At 39.3% G+C, this 15,341-nt stretch overlaps 1 long non-coding RNA gene across 2 annotated transcripts in view; it reads right to left on the reverse strand.

Moving 5' to 3' along the window:
* LOC141585042 (uncharacterized) overlaps positions 1-12,728 on the reverse strand; it is a 54,221-nt gene extending 41,493 nt beyond the window's left edge. The window contains exons 1-2 of one of the 2 annotated variants that reach the window (XR_012518311.1): positions 12,460-12,728; positions 1,061-1,244 (exon numbers count right to left, since the gene is read on the reverse strand). This is a non-coding gene — a long non-coding RNA (uncharacterized LOC141585042). The remainder of the gene's footprint in view (positions 1-1,060; positions 1,245-12,459) is intronic. The other variant, XR_012518312.1, reaches the window with a different exon arrangement.
* Positions 12,729-15,341: the final 2,613 nt, after the last annotated feature.

The following is a 15,341-nucleotide window of genomic DNA, read 5'->3' on the forward strand; positions in this document are numbered from 1 at the left end:
TACTTGACAAATAACAACTGCATATATTTATGGGCTAAAATGTAATGTTTTGATATATGTATACCTTGTGGAATAATTAAATTAAACTGATTAATATATCCACCACCTCATATCATTATTGTGATGAGAAAATTTGAAATGTACACCCTTAGCAATTTTGAAACATACATTCTTATTAACTCTAGTCACCATGCTGTGCAACAGATCTCAAAAACGTGTTCCTCTTGTCTTACTGAAATTTGGTACCTTTTTTCAGGGCATCTTAAAGTTTCAATTTTGCTTTCAAAGGATCTATCCAGGTGCTGATGCTTGTCTATACCTATGAGAGCAAAGAATTGTCAACTTATCTCTTCCCACATAGTACTTCTGTTTCCTCAAATGCTTCCAATTATACACACATCTCTAATATATTCCACCCCTGGGATTCAGTGGTCAAAAAAAAAAATTCTAGTTTGAGAGACCTGCTTTACAATGTTCTAATAGTACTGTATATAGAGGAAGAGAGACAATTACTAAACAGTATTTAATTATAGGAATATTAACTCTGCCAACTCCTGGGGAGAAGGAAAATAAGAATATTTATGGTTAGATGAGATCAGATTAGCAAATAATGCTTAATGATTTTGTTGCTTTTAAGATGTGAGATTTGAAGCTCGTCGACATAAACACTAAATTTCAATTAAAAGGGGAGGCGAAGAAAGGCAGTTGTAAATACTTGAGTTAAATTTATACTGCTGTCAGAGAGTAAGAAAAAGGAATTAAATCCCCTCCCTTGATATTTCAATTTAAGGAGCTGAAAAGGTGAGTAAAAGGTATCTGAAGAAATGAGATGAAGTCACAGTATCAGGGAATTTAAGCTGTGTGATGCTCTGAAATCTCTCAGACACCCTTAGTGAATCTAGTCTCTTTAAAAATTTTTTTTATTTGATATGATTCTAACTTTTATTTTAGGTTTAGGAGTACATGTGAAGGTTTGTTACATAGGTGAACTCCTGCAGAGGGGCTTTGTTGTACAGATCATTTCATCACCCAGGTATTAAGCCCAGTACCCAAGAGTTACCTTTTTTTCTTCTCTGCCTCCTCTTACCCTGAACCTTCAAGTAGAGCCCAATGCCTGTTGTTCCCTTTATGTTTATGAGTTCTCATTATTTTATGTCCACTTAGAAGTGAGAACATATAGTGTTTGCTTTTCTGTTCCTGCATTAGTTTGCTGAGGATAATGGCTTCCATCTTCATCCATTTTCCTGCAAAAGACATGATTTCATTCTTTTTGATGACTGTATATTATTCCATGGTGCGTATGTACACATTTTCTTTCTCTAATCTGTCATTTATGAGCATTTAGGTTGATCATAAATCTACTTTCTATATTCATTTGTCCTGATGAAATTTGGAAATAGATTTCAACAGTGGTGCTGAAAATGCTGATAGTCATATACCCTACAGAGAGAAAAATGACAGTTTAGTTTATTATTTCAGGATGGAGCCATTGTCTACACCTAGATGACTGTGGTCAGGTTATACACGTCCTGTCCTCAAATATGCTCTGACTTGCTTCAGTCTCAGGGGCTTCCCACCACTGACCAGTTCCTGAAGTAGAGCATGGAATTCAGACCTAAGGCCAATCAACCTCTGGGATAATCCCAGCCAGAGAGTGTTAAGGCTGAGATTCAGCTTCTGATGGGCTCCATATTTTTTCCAATGTCTCCAAATACCATGGAAACCAATTTTGTCAGCCTCTTACTGAAGTTACCACTAGGTACAAGAAAAAATGTAATGAGCACTGGCTTCAATTCAATCACTGCCTAATTTAAAATGAAATCTTCCATCAGAAACTCAGTTTCACGTACAAACAAGAACACCTCATTGAGCTTGCTGTGGATAACCAACATGCCGGCATACACAAACTGTTGTGATCCATTTCCTAACCTATTTATGCTGCCAATCTTCTCCTACTTCTTATAAAAATTCTCCTTTGTTCCTACAACACATCACACCTTTCAAACCTCCTTCACATCTGTGGGTCCCACAACAACCCTGGAAGGTAGGCAGGAAAAACAATATTGACCTTTACTAGATGAGGTCCTTGAGGTTCAGAGAGGTCACCAGGCTTAGTCAGTCACATAGCATGTTAGGAATAATTCTGCAAATCCCCGCATACCCTCCATCTATTCTTCCCCAATCAATCACCTTCATCGTCATTTAAAAACCCTTCTGCAAAGACATAACTGTCATACACAGATACATATTTAATATATACATATCCAATATTGGAGCACCCAGATTCATAAAACAAACTCTTATTGACCTACAAAAAGAGTTAGACAGTCACACAATAAAAGTAGGATACTTCAATGCCCCACCGACAGCATTAGACAGATCACTGAGGCAGAAAACTAAGAAATTCTGGAGTAGACAAAACACCAGACCAATGGGACCTAAGAGACATCTACAGAATACTCTGTCTGATGTACATGAAATAGAAATTCTTCTCACCTTCACACAGAACATATTCTGAGATCAACCACATGCTCAGCTGTACAGCAATTCTCAATACCATTTTTTAAAGTATAATTATATCAAGCACTCTCTTGGATCATAGCACAATAAACATAGAAATTAATATGACAGAGATCTTTTAAAACCACATAATTACATGGAAATTAAACAATGTGTTCCTGAATGACTTGGTGAACAATGAAATTAAGGCAGAAATCAAAAACTTCTAAGAAATTAATGAAAATAGAAAATAAACATGTCAAAATCGTTGAGATGCAACAAAAGCAGTGTTATGAGGGAAGTTTATAGTGCTAAATGCCTGTAACAAGTACTTAAAAAGATCTCAAATCTTTTATTTGGGGGTGGGGCTTGTCCAACCTGACCATAGTCATCTAGTGTACACCATGTCCCCATGCTAAAATAATAAGCCACCCTGTCATTTCTCTCTCTGTGGGATATACAACTATCAGCATTTTTTAACACCACTGCTGAAATCTATTTCAAATTCCATCAAGACAAATGAACATAGAGATTAGATTAGATTCATGATCAACCTAAATGCTTATAAATGACAGATTAGAAAAAGAAAATGTAGTACATACACAATAAAAAACTAATTCTAACATTGTACCCAGAGGAACTAGAAAAACAAACACAACAGCAACAACCACAAAGGTAACAGAGGAAAATAAATAACTACAATAAGAGAACAGCTGAGTTAAATCGATAGGTAAAAATCCATACAAAAGATCCATGAAACCAAAAGTTGATTTATTGAAAGAATAAAAAAGAGTGGTAGCCTACCAGCTTTGTAAAGAAAAAGAGAAAATCCAAATAAACACAATTAGAAATGACAAAGGTGACATTACAACTGACCTCACAGGAATACAAAAGATCCTCAGTGACTACTACAAACACTTTTATGTACAGAAATTAGAAATCTAGAGGAAATGTATATGTTTCTAGAAACATACAATCTCCCAAGATTGAAGCATGAAAAAAGTGAAAGCCCAAGCAGGCCAATAACAAGTTCCAAAACTGAATCAGTAGTAAAAACCAACCAACCAAAGAAGCCCTGGAAAAGATGGATTCACAGCCAAATTCCACCAGGCATACAAAGAACTGACACCAATGCTATTGAAACTATTCTCAAAAAATGAGGAAGAGGGACTCCTTCTTCACTCATTCTATGAAGCCAGCATCAGCTTGATAGCAAAATCTGGCAGAGACACAATGAGTGCCTGTAATCCCAGCTACTCCAGAGGCTGAGGCTGAACGTGGGAGGTAGGATTGTAGTGAGCCAAGATTGTGACATTGCACTCCAGCCTGGATGACAAGAGCGAAACTCTGTCTCCAAAAAGAAAACTTTAGGCCATTGTTCTTGATGAACACAGACACAAAAATTCTCAACAAAATACTAACAAACAAAATCCAGTTGCATATCAAAAAGTTAATTCATCATGATTAAGAAAGCTTATTCATGGGATGCAAGGTTGGTTCATATACATATCAATAAATGTTAATCACTACTTAAACAGAATTAAAGATATAAACCATATGATCATCTCAACAGATGCAGAAAACACTTTTGATAAGATCCAACATCCTTTCATGCTAAAAATCCTCAACAAACTAGGCATCAAAGAAACATGTTTCAAAACAATTAAGTGTCACTAATGAAAAATCCAAAGCCAACATCATACTGGACAACAGAGGGAACCATTCCTATTGAGAACTGGAACAAGACAAGGATGCCCACTCTCACCACTCCTATTCAGCATAGTACTGGAAATCCTAGCCACAGCAATCACGCAAGAGAAAGAAAAGGCTGTCACATACGAAAAGAAGTTAAACTATTTCTCTTCACTGTTGATATGATTCTGCACCTTGAAAACCCTGAAGACTTCACCAAAAGACTCGTAGAACTAATAGATAAGAAAATCAATGTACAAAAATCAGTAGCATTTCTATATGTCAATTATGCTTAAAATGAGAGACAAATCAAGAATGTAATCCCCATTACAATACTTAGAACAAATAATAATAATATACATAGGAATATAGATAACCAAGGAGGTGAAACATCTATGTCAGAAGAACTACAGAACACTGCTGAAAGAAATCAAGAGATGACACAAATAAATGAAAAAATATTCCGTGCCCATGGATTGGAAGAATCAATATTATTAAAATATTATTTTAATAATACTAGGAAAAGTAATTTACATATTCAGCGCCATTCCTACCAAACTATCAAGTTGTTTTTTCAAAGATTTAGAATAAAAGTGCTAATATTCAAATGGAACCATAAAAGAGCCCAAATAGTCAAAACAATGCTAAGTAAAAAGAACAAACCCAGAAGTACCACATTATCTGACTTCAAACTATAATATAAGGCTACAGTAACCAAAACAGCATGACACTAGTACAAAAATGGACAGACAGAACAATGAACCAGGATAAATAACTCAGAAATAAAGCTGGATGCCTACAACCATCTGATCTTTGACTTGACAAAAATAAGCAATGGGGAGAAGACTCCCTATTCAGTAAATGGTACTGGGATAGCTGGGTAGCCATATGTAGAAGAATGAAACAAGACTCTTACTTATTAGCATATACAAAAATTAACTCAGGAAAAATTAAAACTTAAATTTAAGATGTTAAAATGTAAAAATCTTAGAAGAAATCCTGGGAAATAGCCATCTCAATATTGACGTTGACAAACAATTTATGACTGAAGCCCTCAAAAGCAATTGCAACAGAAAAAAAATTTTTAATACCTAATTAAACTAAAAAGTTTTTACAAAGTAAGAGAAACAAGGGAGAAAACAGACAACCTACAGAATGGGAGAAATTTTTCACAAACTATGCATTCGACCAAGTCTAATATCCAGAGTCTATAAAAATAGCAGATGTTGGTGAGTGTGTGGATAAAATTCAAAAAGCGGTCCAGCCCACTTGAATCACTGAACCAGGTGTAATAGTATTTTTATTCATCCATCATTGAGTCAGGGTCTGCAGGCCAGACCTCCACAGGTGTTGATAAATGTCTCATGTGGTGATCCCGATGTGATCGAGGTCACAGGTGGTGCCCCTTTTGATATCCCCCTGAGAAGACTATCCAGCACAAAGTTTATGTGAGTAAACAGAGTAGAGACAAAGGGACATAGGGTAAACAGAGCTAAACTGGGAAAGACTTTTATCATCTCTATCTTCTCCCTAACTTAATGGATGGCTGTCTTTGGCCTGTCACAATAAAACCTTTTGGCCTCCCAAAATGTTTGAGACTATAATCTATAACTTTCCCTGATATTTCCTTAATATTTTGCCAGCCACCCCAAGTGAATTCCAACATCTCCCCCTTCTTTTGTTATTAAAATTAGGCTGTGTTGTTTGCCAGCCACCACACATGAATCTCAACACATGGAGGCTTGGACACATCAGTAGATGCATAGATAAATGGATGCATAGGTGGGTGAATGCACAGGTAGATGCATAGATGGATGGATGCAGGTGTGGATAGATGGATGGATAGGTGGGTGGATGAATGGATAATTGAATGTATGGGTTGATGGATAATTAAATCTACAAATGGGTCACTCAGTAGATGAACTAATTGTTTTTTGGTTTTTTTTTTTTGTTTTATTTTTGTTGTTGTTGTTGTTTTTTTTTTGGTGTCTTCAATAACTTGATGTTAACACCAAGTTCTTCTAACAACGAAGTACCTTAAACATGAAAATTCTGGCTCTTCTAATCATCACTTTCTGTAAGGACAACTAAAGAGTCCTTCTCTTTTTCATCTTCCTTAGATATGAAATTTAGATGGATTGATATGCTGCTGAAAACATTAAAACATCAAACCAAAACCACAGAACAATACAAAATCCTTTTGACAATTCTCCAAGCACTTTGATAAATCAATGACCACATCTGGACTGTGGAAATACATGGAGTTTTCCGTGACTATTAGGTATAATATTTGTATTTTCACTTCCCCATGTCACAAAGATCTGACTTCAAAAAATTAGTATAGCTGTGAATGTGGTTGACAAGATCTTAGACACTTCTGCAGACAATAATATCTTAATTGTCCAATCCCTATTCTCAAACAAGCTAGATTCCAACTGGTTGATGAAATCCTCTTGTAAGAACTCAAATCACGTTTATTTTCTGAGTGTTAGTTCTGCCTCAGGTCAGACTGTCTAGTTCTATCAATATCACAGACTTTATAGAAAACATCAGTTTTTTCAACTCTAGACTATCCTATTAGGTTTCTTGAGAGGAGGACAGAATACAACTGACCACTGAGTTTTCTGCAGCCGAGCAGAGCAAAAAGAAAGAAACGCATGGCCCCAGTTCACTTAGCAGGTCCGTGGGTCTTTGACAGCCTCCAATGCCAAATCCAGTGAGATACGAAAAGCACAGGTAAAAAGGCTGATAACATTTTTCCTCCAAAAAATAGAGAGGCGAGGGTATTGGACCCTAATATCAGATAGAATCAATCATTTGCCACCTATCCTATTGTAAAAGGAAAATATCTTGGGACCTCTAATCACTAAACTAAAAGGAAAAGTCAAGCAGAGAATTGCTTAGGTCAAACCTGACTCCTACTCTATTCAATCATTCAATCATTCCTCTGCTCACTGAGATGAATACATATCTGATCTCCTCCTCTGGAAAGGCTAATCAAAAGAATGCCACTACTTGTCTCCTACCTACCTGTGACCTGGAATCCCCCTTCCTGCTTGGAGAAGTCCCACCTTTCCAGACCAAACCAATGTTCATTTTACACATATTGATTGATGTCTCATGTCTCCCTGAAATGTATAAAACCAAACTGTGCTGTGACCACCTTGGGACATGTCGTCAGGACCTCCTGAGGCTGTGTCATGGACATCTATCCTCAACCTTGACAAAATCAACTTTCTAAATTAACTGAGACCTGTCTCCAGTTGTCTCGGTTCACAGCGTCCATAAATTGACCTTGGTCATTCATTGTCAGGAACCAGAGTCCACAGTTTATATCTGACTGCAGGCCACTTTGACAGAGATCTTTTATCAATGGTCCTAGCCCACTCCTTCTGACATCACCCCCGTTTAGATCATCGTTCAGACATCATACAATAGATCAGCTCTCCTGAGCCACCCACCTGCTGAACGAGCATCCATCCGGCCATGCTTTCTTTCTCAATCTTGCTTGTTTATTTTACAGTATAACCCGGTATCTCAGCCTTGAAATGCATCTTAGAAGTTTTTTCCCACTTTCTTTCTGAATCCCAGACTACAGTCTTGAAATAGACTTCCGAACCCTTTATTTCCCTCCCTTTCCCACCAGGCATTCCCTTACACTGTGCTCATTTATTTACTTATATGCTTGCTTGGAAATTCTAGGGGCTAATTTTGAAACAAACCAGGCCTAGAAACCCAGCTGCAGAATACCCCTACACAGGCTTCCCCATCACACACTCGTGAATGATTAGTCTACCACCACCAGGCCCAGGTTGAGGTATTAACAAGCGGACCTCTGGAAGAGCCATTACTCAAGATAGCCATTGGAACAAGACCCACGGACCCAGCATTCTGCAGCACTCCTGCGTGTCTCCCACACCAAGTCTCTCTTCTTAAACCCCCTCACTCAGCTGAAAGAGTTGAGATGTTTCTTTGAGACTCGAGTCTGGCCATTCTCCTCCACTGCTGGCACTTGAATAATAAAGCTGCTTTTCCTTCACCACGAATTGCCTCTGGGATATTCTTTGCAAGTTGAGAGCAGCCTGGCCTGAGCTGAGTTACAATGGCACTTATCAATGAAGGGACTGTTTCTGTGCATACTTTGAACTATCTGCCTATGTGTGCTTTCCACACCTGCCAGCAAGGGCCAGGAGGGTCTGGTCTGATGTCGGCTCCATAAATATCTCTTGAATAAATGAGTAAATCCCAGCAAGGAAGGCATCCTTTTCTGATCTTCATATTCTTCAGCTAAGAACTTGTGATTGATTAGTATCTTATGGAGAAAAAAAAATAAAAGAACATAAAATAACACATAATCTCTCTCACACACAGGTAATGAGGAAACCAGGTTCTGGGAAGGCTTTATTCTTCCCAGGGATGGATAAAGGTCTGTGTACGTCTATATAATCTCTCACACACATGCATTTACACGTGAACACACATACACACACACACACACACATACAATTTCCTCTGATTTCAGAAAGTGAATGTTGATGAAAATAGAATGTGAAATTGGAAAATGACTCTTCAAAACTTTCAAAACTAAGTAAGTATACTAGGAAGGTAAAAGAGTAAGTTTGAATGATAGGTTTTGGAAATGTATAGCATTTACATTTCTGAAAATGTTGAAGTTTAAAGGTTAGCTAAAACGTGCGTAGGCGTAGTCATGTTTATTTGTGTGATTGTAATATGTCATACTTTAAAGCATTTACCTTGTGATAAGCTCTGTTTTAGGAACTGTATTCCATAACTCATTTCAGTGGAAGCTTGGTGTGAGAAAGGCCCTTCAACCATTGCTTTTTGATCAGCTTTCCACTGGGGTGGCATAGAGCGGTGATGCGCCCACTGCAGCCATCTTGTCCCCATGAGGTAGTATTTGAGCACATGACAAAAATATCCCAGAGACCCTGGCTCTCATGTCTATCAGCAGGCAACCTTAGCCTGTAAGAATAATAAACTATCTATTCGAGTAACTGTGCCTGAATATTCTTTTAGTGCAGGGAAGATATTTCAAATGTGTATATGCTATTCATAGGCCAAGACAAAACACACAATGGACGCCATGTTTCTGGAGCTCGATGAAGCCCAGAATCAGGCAGCCAAGAAACCTGAAGCAATTTAACATTAGCCTTTTGTGACATAGCACAATGGTAGAGAAAATGAGAGGTAAGTCAGTTGCCAACTAAGAATTGGTAAGAGGAACATTTTGGAAATGTTTACAGAAGTGGTGGTAAAAGGAACATTTTTTTAAAAAACACTACTATATTTATGAGACCCCTAATGATAAATACATACACTAAGTTTGTCAGCTCGTGTAAAAATCCTGATTGTACAGTCTTCGTACTTCAAATTGTAATAGATTTTCAAGTACTTGAAATAAGCTGCAGTCAAAGATTCTGATGTTCTTTTGATAGCAGAAAAGAGACAGCAGATTGCTATCAATTTTGTATGTGACGCCAGGTACCTGTAATTTTCAGAAGTGCCTGGTATCTTAATACTTGTCTGGATCTCTTTGGTCCCTTCCTAGTACCTGTCCCATGCTATTTCTTATTTTAAAGAAAATATTAAGCATCAGAAAAAATCTACCGTATATTATGCCTTCTAAATTATCATCCTACTCAAGTGCAGTGGATTCCTGTGCTTGAACTGACGCCTGTGAAGTAATCGCTGCCCTTTATCTTGCCTGATACCATTTTTCTAGTGTACCCTCCCAAAAGGGATGTGGTAATCACTTGTTTTTCTCCCAGTCTTTCTCTAAAATGACAGGGACACAGTTTCAGCAGCAGATGAGCACGTTTCCGCTAATGCTTTTCAGCACGAATCTCAAGAATCACATCACTACTGCCGACGACAGTGATCTCGGCCATCATCTTCAGTCCTCTGACCTCCAGCCAAAATGCTGCCTCTTTAGTTTTCAGTGACAAAGTCAAAAGTCTGGGGTAGTTGAAGATCATTTAAATGTATAACTTGTAAAGAAACAGCTTGTATTTGAAGGTCCACTGCCAGAGGAGGAAGTCTTTTGTTTTCAACGAGAACAGATGTACTTGAGAGAAAAAGAAAACATCCTTTGACACATTCATCTCTCCTCCTGCCTTTAAAAAAAGGTTCCAGACCTCTCAGGCACAGTGGGATGGCACTGTAGGGCTATTTTTGAGTAACAGAATTCCTGTGATTTGGGATTAGATAGGAGTCCGTTAAGGAAAAAAAAAGATGCCATCGTGCCAGGGAGGCTGCACCGCCCTTCGAGTCTGCAGGAAACATGCCACTCAGCATATTGCTTCCCAACCCCCTCACTGTGCATCTGTAATTTTCTCTACCTAAGAAGTCTTCAGATGTTATTACTTAATAATTTTCTTTAAATCAAAACTCTGGTCTTTCCACCTTCCTAAGTAATAAGAGTGATATTCACAAAATGCTGATGTACTAGTTATGGACTTCATAGAGCTGGAATAACTAATTAGTTATGCCAGTGGACACACACATGCACACACACAGAGACACACACGCAATGCACACACATGCAGACACACACACATGCAGACGCAAACACACTTGCACACATACGCACATGCACATGCACACAAATGCATACACACGTACACTCATGCACGCACACACTTAGACACATGCACACACACATACATGGACACACACATTCACAGAGTGAGGCAGGGTGAGGACCATGGCTCAGGATCTAAGGCGACGCTCATTCTACTCATGCTCAGGGTTACACATGTGGGAAGTGGAAACCATGTGTAATTTTGTACCCTAATGGCTTGCTTGCCTACATCTAGACTTTGCCTTGCATTCACATAGACTTCCAACTAAATATCAGAATCCACTTTCCTATGCATCACCTGAAGTTGTCCACATAAGCCACCAGGCATGGATACTTATTGCGCTTTGATAAACTCTAATCTTATCAAAACGCAAAGACACTGTGCACAGTGCACAGCTTCCTCTCCCCCCAAGGCTCTGCCAGCTAATTCTTCAATGGATCCTGTGAATTGAGAAGCCTGATGAGATTTAATGACCCCTAAAAGGAGGAGCCATCTGACCTGCAATTAAGAAAATTACAGGGGTCAGCTGAGGTTATATATGGGGTTTCTTTGGCTTCATAGGGCTTTCTTCTCTGTGGAGTGCTCTCTGAGAAGGCTGCAGGCTGTAGGGCAGGAAAGGCAGGTCAGAGACCACGCCTGAGCAGGCTGCAACCTTCTAGTGTGACTCATGGAACACACAAGGTCAGCTCCTGGTGCAGGTTCCAGGAATGGCAAATGCTACCTGCAGGGCCCTCTTGGTGGCCCAGATCCCTAAACTCAATAGATAGATAGATAGATACATAGATAGATATAGATAGACAGATATAGATAGATAGATATAGATAGATAAATATAGATAGATAGATAGGTGTTAAATAGATAGATATAGACATATAGAGAGACAGATAGATAATAGATAGATAGATAGATAGATAGATAGATAGATAGATATAGATAGACAGATATAGATAGATAGATACGGATAGATAGATGATAGATAGACATAGACATATAGAGACAGATAGATAATAGATAGATATAGATAGATAGATACAGATAGATATAGATAGATGAAAGATGATAAATAGATAGATGTAGACATATAGAGAGACATAGATAGATATATATATAGATAGGTGATAGATAGAGACAGATAGATGATGATGACTGATAGATGTAGATAGGTAGAAAGACAGATAAATAAATGATAGATATAGATAGATAGGAAGATGGATAGATATACACAGATAGGCAGATAGATAATAGATAGACTGATAGATGGCAGATAGATTGATAGATATAGACAGATGTTAGATACATTGGATAAATAGATATAGAGCTAGCTAGCTAGATACATACATACATAAATAGACTGAGAGAGGAAAATGTGGGAGATATAGAGGGTGGGAGTATAAAAGTGAGTGAGAGAAGGAGGCAGAGGAAAAGAAAAAAAAAAAAAAAGAACAGCCACTGAAGAAACAAAACAAAAAGACGCATCTGTCCAACCTCTCCATTTTATATGATCAGGACTTGAGACCCAAAGAAAAGGCAGGATTTGCCCAGGATAATAAGGCAGGTAAAGTAAGAAAATGACAGGCAGCCTCCTCCACCTGCTTCCTGGGGCTCAAATAGTCTTGGAGAAGGTGTGTGACCGTGAAGATTAGCTAAAAGAGGAAAAGTTACTCACCTGCTGCCCCTCTCCGTGTGCATGGAAAGCAACACCTCCCTCATGCGCTGGACACTCTCAGACCGTTGGAAATTCCTCTGCTAAGCAAGGCACTCCTTCTCAGGAGAGAATCTCTCATCTCCATCATTCCACCACAGCCCTCCGGCAAGTGAAGATTTTGGCTCTCAATGTTCTCTCGGAACATCATAAATCCTGAACGTCTTTTCCCACTTGAGCTAAAACCAGGCTGAGCAGCTGGCAGGTGGAGCTCAGAGCAGCAATGTGCACTGCATTTCCAGAGCAGGAAGCTGGAGAATTAAATCTTAGAGCCAGAAAACAGATGTCCCTGGATGTAGCTTAGATGTGGCCCTGCTGGGAGCTCCTGGAGAAGAGCTCAGGGGAGAGATGCCTGGATTTCCAGACAGGCAGAACTTCAAGGAGCTTCATCACACCTGCGCACTGAAAATAACCTTTGGTACTGTTCCCCCAGCTGCAATCATTCACACATGAAGCTCACCCATTTTTCCCCATAACCTTGTGTCACCTTCATTTTATCGTATTCATTTGTTTTATTAAAGCAGATCACACTTTAATGAACATTTGTATTAATTAAATATTTTAATTAAATATATTTAACATGTAAACCCACATACACACACTCTTGTTGTTACGGACTTTTAATTGTAGGTAGATACTTCCCTCTGCCAAAGCCCTGGGCCTAAGGGCTGCTATTTCTCTGTTACAAGGAGGTGATTGCAAACATTAGAGGGTTAGTCAAGGTACTGGAACACCCAAGGGAGATCCTCTAGTTGACTTATCCAAAAGAGTAAAAGAGGTCTGCAAAGGGACTGTCTTTCTCCCCGCACTGCTCAGTACTAATTAGCACTGTGCTCTCATCCTATCGGAAATCACCATAGCACCAGAGATGCACATCCTCCACTTTGGGAAACACGGGACTCTAAGATCAAGTTCATACTCCTCAGCCAAACCTTTATGAATTTTCATGATCATACTCTATCTCCCCTGACCCATCCATGCCAGACGCCCCCGACTCACCCCTTTCAGGGATGAGTGTTTTGTTGCTTTTTCTCCACTGTCTTCCAACAGCCTTGCTGAGTTACTGGCACATAGTAGATGCACAGAAAACGCATGCTAAATATTATTGTATGAATTATTACTTGGGCCAACTCAGGTAGTCATCCATTCGCAAACTAGTACCAATATATTCTTGTGCATATTAGCAAAAGATACCTCTGTCTCAAAATACTTTGTTTCCACTTAATAGAAAATGATTAAAAGTGACTGACTGGTTTAAACAGATACTTTATTGCCATCTGCTGTAACAGCATCCTACTGAGTACATAAGTCTATGGTCTCTGCTACAGGATAGGGAGTATCTTGCATTGCCCCACATATTCAACTGTTCTCAGCAGCCCTGAGTGTGTTCAGCCACCTACTGACTGGGCACCCACCTGGTGGGAGCGGGGGCTGGTGCTCAGTTGAACGTTTGTACTCTGTGGCCTTCGACTGACCTTTTATTAGACATACTTTGCCCAAGGGGAATCCTCTGCTCCAACCTACGTGAAAAATTCACGTAGCCTCCAGTGGCCACTCATTCTGTGCTGTACCCACTGTGACCCTTGCAATATCCAGGGAGCTTCATCTCCTGATAAATTTCAGATTCTAAATCTACAAAAATAGCACACAACATAGAGCAAATAAATCAATGAAACTAATAAACTAGAAAATAATTTCTATTGTAACGGTATGCCAAGTCTGAAAGCAGGCCCACGGAAATCTTGCAGAGAAATGAGTCTGCAACTTTGTCAGTAAAAGGAGTTCAGGGAAGGGAGGAAACTCTCCCACAGAGGCCTCTGTGGCCACGGGGAGGGATTTGGGAGGGAGGTGTGGTGGTTTTGGATGGGTGACTTTTGGCGTTTCCCTTCTGATTCTGTTCTATGACACCCCAAATCTCTGTGGCTTAGGGACATTATTTTGTCTAGATCAGAGGTCAAGAAACACGACGTTACTTTAAATTTACATTAAACTTACTTAATATAAAGGGCCACATAGTAAATATTTTATGCTTTAAAAAAGATTAGTTCAACCATTGTGGAAGACAGTGTGGCAATTCCTCAAGGATCTAGAAATAGAAATTCCATTTGACCCAGCAATCCCATTACTGGGTATACACCCAAAGGACTATAAATCGTTCTATTATAAAGACACACGCATGTGTATGTTTAGTGAGGCACTGTTTATAATAGCAAAGACTTGGAACCAACCCAAATGCCCATCAGTGATAGACTGGACAAAGAAAATATGGCACATATACACCATGGAACACTGTACAGCCATAAAAAAACAATGAGTTCGTGTCCTTTGTAGGGATGTGGATGAACCTGGAAACCATCATTCTCAGCAAACTGACACAAGAACAGAAACACCGCGTGTTCTCACTCACAGGCTGGTGTTGAACAATGAGAACACTTGGACACAGAGAGGGGAGCATCACACACTGGGGTCCCTTGCAGGGCACTAGGGGAAGGAAGTGGGAGGAAGGGCGGGGAGGGATAAAGAGGGGAAAAATGTCAGGTATAGGAGATGGGAGGCTGGAGGCAGCAAACCACCTTGCCATGAATGTACCTATACAGCAATCTTGCGTGATCTGCACACGTACCCCAGAATCTAAAGTACAATAAAAAATATTTTATGCTTTTGGGGTCATGTAATCTCAGCCACACCTACTCAGCTCTGCCTCTGTTTTGCAAAAGCAGCCACAGAGGATACTGTACAAATGGACCTGCCAGGACCTGGCTCGGGAGCAGTAGCTTGCTGATGGATGCCTGACCTAGATTGCAGCTCTGAATTTTACTGCTGCTATGACATGACAGTGAGCCAGC

This window comes from Saimiri boliviensis, chromosome 7 (assembly GCF_048565385.1).
Source record: "Saimiri boliviensis isolate mSaiBol1 chromosome 7, mSaiBol1.pri, whole genome shotgun sequence".
Classification (NCBI taxonomy): Eukaryota; Metazoa; Chordata; class Mammalia; order Primates; family Cebidae; genus Saimiri; species Saimiri boliviensis.